Source organism: Myotis davidii, unplaced genomic scaffold (assembly GCF_000327345.1).
Source record: "Myotis davidii unplaced genomic scaffold, ASM32734v1 scaffold11298, whole genome shotgun sequence".
Taxonomy (NCBI): Eukaryota; Metazoa; Chordata; class Mammalia; order Chiroptera; family Vespertilionidae; genus Myotis; species Myotis davidii.
The window spans coordinates 4,485-8,771 of record NW_006289076.1 but is presented as its reverse complement, the minus strand read 5'-3'; the positions used below and the strand labels follow the sequence as shown (position 1 = coordinate 8,771).

The 4,287-nt window shown below is 49.7% G+C and overlaps 1 pseudogene; it reads right to left on the bottom strand.

Moving 5' to 3' along the window:
* LOC102761766 overlaps window positions 1–838 on the bottom strand; it is a 1,942-nt pseudogene extending 1,104 nt beyond the window's left edge.
* Window positions 839–4,287: the final 3,449 nt, after the last annotated feature.

Genomic DNA, 4,287 nt, shown 5'->3' with positions numbered 1-4,287 from the left:
TAAATGAAGGCCATATTGACACAAGACTCAATTTTTCAAGTCAATGGATTTCAGTGTTTATATTTGAGTTCTTAGTTTATCAGAAGATTTATTTCTCCTCACTTCTATGTACAAGGGTATATATAAACTATTTCTTTTAGTATATTTTTATGTTTAGCATGAGTGGGGGGGGAGGATGGGGGTTTAATGGGGGGGGGGGTGGGGACACATTTGTAATACCTTAACTAATACTACTACTACTACTACTAATAATAATAATAATAATAAAGATTAAAAAAACCCATCTCATCAGCCTCATCCAAAACCAACATCTGGATCGCACGTGTCCTCAGACTCCTGCACCGAATCATATCAAAGACACGCCTCGGCGTGCCGGCCACCGCGTGCTGCCCGTGGTCCAGCTTCCGGACGTCCTCGCCCACGTGGGTGCCCCCGATGCAGGCGTGGCACTGCACCTTCATGTAGTCGCCCAGCGTGAGCAGGCCCTTCTGGATCTGCACGGCCAGCTCTCTCGTGGGGGCCAAGATCAGAGCCTGGGTCTCACGGACCTGGACGTCCAGACACTGGATGACGGAAATGCTGGAGGGGGCGGTCCTGCCCGTGCCAGACTGAGACTGTGCGATGACGTCTCTCCCTTTAATGATCTGCTGGACGGGGCGCTGCCGGATGGCGGGTGGCTTTTCAAACCCGTAGGCGTAGATGCCGCGCAGCAGGACCTCCCAAAGGCCATGGTGTCGAACGTGGGCGTCACGTCCACTTCCTCGCTGATCTCGAATTCCACTTTGCTCACGTCTTCCTCTTTGAGCAGCCGCTTCTGCGCCCACCCTGAGTTCACCATTGTGGTGGTGGGTCCCCAAAGGTGGGGGCGGCGGGGAAGAATTGATGACACGGAGACTGGGTTCAGTTGATCAGCATGGTTAGGTTCTCTTCTCTTTCTGTTATTGTAATTTTTGCAAGGAAACTAAGATTTGTTTTTGGTAGCAAAACGTTTCAAGTATGAGGATGCATTTTGTAAAAAAATATTTTTGTTGACTTCAGAGATGGAGAGAGAGAGAGAGAGAGAGAAATATTAATGATGAGAGAGAAACATTGATTGGCTGCCTCCTGTACGCCCCACACTGGGGATCAAACCTGTAACACAAGCATGTGCCCTGACCAGAAGAATCTAGCCATGACCTCCTGGTTCATAGGTCAACGCTCAACCACTGAGCCCCGCTGGCTGGGCTGAGGATACATTTTTGTTGAGCATATACACATATGCTATGCATAACCCATAGATATAGACAGTAGGGTGTTGAAGGATTGGGGTAAGAGGGGGGTGGGCAAGGGCAATGTGGAAAAGGGGGACATATATAATACTTTCAACAATAAAGATTTATTAAAAATAAATCTAAGAGAAAACAAAAAAAGATGACTCATTTTGTCCTAAGTTAGAGGTTATTTAAAGGCTATTTTAGACTAGAAAAAAGGAGGATAAAGGATAAGACCTAAATAGGTATAGAAAGTGAGGAAAAGAGAGAAAGAGAAAAGAAGGGAGAAAAAAAGGGAGGAATTCTTATCTTGTGTGGTCTAGCTGGTGAAAACTGAGTTAAGTTATTAAAAGGTTTTGTTTGTTTTTATAATCAAATTGCATCTTTACTGAACTATGGTGAATGCATGGAACATAATACAAACATGTTTGGTACTGGAGTTTATATTTCAAATTCAGAGTTGAAAAAATACAAATTGAAAAATAGATCTAATTATTAAAATTTTCTCTTTTGTAATTCTTTTGCTCCTTTGAGTTGAAGCCAGAAGGCTGACATCACCCCTTCCACCCGAGAAAGAAGCATCACGCCCGGGGGGCACGGTGGGATGGGCCGAGACCCTCGCAGGCTCCTGGACCAGCACCCTATTGCACTGTGGTTCCGTAACTACTCTGTGTGGCCTGCATTCACACGACCAGCATCGCCCAGCAAAGGCAACCTGACAGTATTAGTATTCTCACAGAGTCTGGATACAGAAAGCCTTCGGGGGAATTCAGTCTTTAACCCCACAGTTTGGGTAAATACTGTCCGGGTCATGTCTTTCATTTCTGGAAACCAACTGCAGCAAAGGAAACGGAGGCAGAATATTCCTTGCTCGTGGCTTCCCGTTTTTGCCAGGACTGGGCAGACATGATCATACATTCAAGTCGCTGTTTGTGAATGTTCTTGTGCAGAAAAAGTGTTCAGAAGGGTCATAACCTTGACCCAAAGTCTTTGACCAACTTTCACAGGGAAACCAAGGTGTGGCTTTTGCCTCATCGGAAATGAACCAAGTAGATTTGTTGCAACAGTTCTGCCTTCTCCCACACATCACGTGGAATACACTGTGGAATACACTGGCTCAAGTTCACCATCAACCTGCCTGTGATGAATGTACAGAAGCGCATCAAGGGCGACCGTGGTGAGCTCCACTGACTTTCTTTGCACAGTTCAGTTCCAGGTGACTGATACAGTCACCTGACTGTCCTCACCAAACGTTGCCACCTTGGACTGTGGAGTCCCGACAAGTTCCCCTGTGACATAGGTGATTACATTACCACAACTGTCTGTGGCTGTGCTTAGGAGTTCGGACCTGTCTACGTAAATGTTTTCATTTCTGCAAATACACAAAAATAAGCCTTTTCCCAGTGTTGGGCCTGCCCTGGCACCATGTCACAGACTTCTTCGGTCACGTGTAAATTCTCAACTTCACAAATAAATAAAGCTAACTGGGTGGAAGTAGCTCATGTGCAGAAATAGCAAAGGCCACAATAGATTGAACTCTTTCAAGCAACTGGACTTGTCAATCTTCTCATTTCTCTTCGACACACCGTACAATGCAAATCAACGCCTGTTCGACTTAAATAATGGCCCAAACAGATGTGTTTTCTGTCCAGGACATGGCATCTGCTCCTTTATACACTCGCCGTGTGTGGGAGGTTTTAATGCCCAGGTAATTCTCTTCACATCACTGTGAGACTGCATGTGGCAGCCACGTCATTTCTATGGTTGGCTTTCCAAACCCTACTGACACATGAGGCCCTTTTTCAGTTCACTGAGCATCGCATCTCGTGTCTGGTCTGTATACTGGTCGAAGTTCTTACTGTGCTTTGATTCATAATGACGTTTCAGGTTGTACTCTTTCAACACAGACGTGATTTTTTTTGCCTATTAAACACGTAGGCATGTTCTTCACTTCCACAAAGAAATAGTCTCGCTCCCATATTTTTCGAAACACGGGGCCCTCTCGTTCTCTCTTTGGCTGTGACACTGGCAGTGAAGCCCGCGGGAGAAGCTGTGCAGGCCAGGACTGGGCAGGTGGCCGGTGCAGGAGGCGGGGTCCCAGCTGGGGCTGCCCCAGGCCCTGGTGGGGTGGGGTCAGCAGCACCCGGGCTTGGGCTTGGCTGAAGCGGGGACCCACTCCTGGAGCCACTTGCTGAAGAGGGTTGATGGGCGAGAAGCGCGGGCCCAACCCAGCCTTCTTATTCTTGGCATGGCTTCCCAGGAACCTGGTACTGCTGGGGGACGGAGGCCAGAGGCTGCTGGGGGGCTGCCGAGAGCGCAGCACTCGAGGATGGAGCTGGAGGCAGGCAGACAGGCTGCTTTGGCTGGAGGAGCCGGGCCGAGCCACCCCCGACTGGCAGCATGAGTCCCTGCACCAGCACCATGTGCCGTGGGTCCTGGCTCACGTCTGCTGGTGGCTGCAGTGGCTCCAGCATGGCCGGGGGGACAGGGAGGGGTGGGGCTGCCTTTCAAACAGAAGCCACAAGGCAGGCAGCTTCTGAGGGAACACGATGGAGAAGTGGATCCCTCGATCTGCTCTCGCATCTTCTTGAAGTCATCGAACAGCTGAAGGGCCTTCCGCGATGAGGCTGCAGCTCTCGCCACCCCCGCCCATGATCTTAATGCCATCGAGCCAGGTGACAAACTCATAGGCGCTGCTGGTGGCAGCGTGACACTGTACATAGCACTCCGGAGCGCAGTCCACCGTGTTGAACACCACGAGGCTGTACTGGGTCCCCCCCATATTGGCCCTCGAAGTCCGTCTCGGCGGGAGGACCACCATTAAAATACTCGATGGTCGGAGCAGGTAGTGCGTGCGGAGCCCCTCGAGTAGGGCCCGAGATTGGCGGTGCCCTCAATCACAAACCACCTGGGCAGACGCCTCCACCAGCAGAGCGGAAGTGTGCCTGCGCTCCGCGTGCGCCCGCGCCAAAAGTCTGTGCCTAAAAGGTTTTTTAAGTAAGCTTTAATAATGATAGTGTGCCTGTGCAAACCTAGA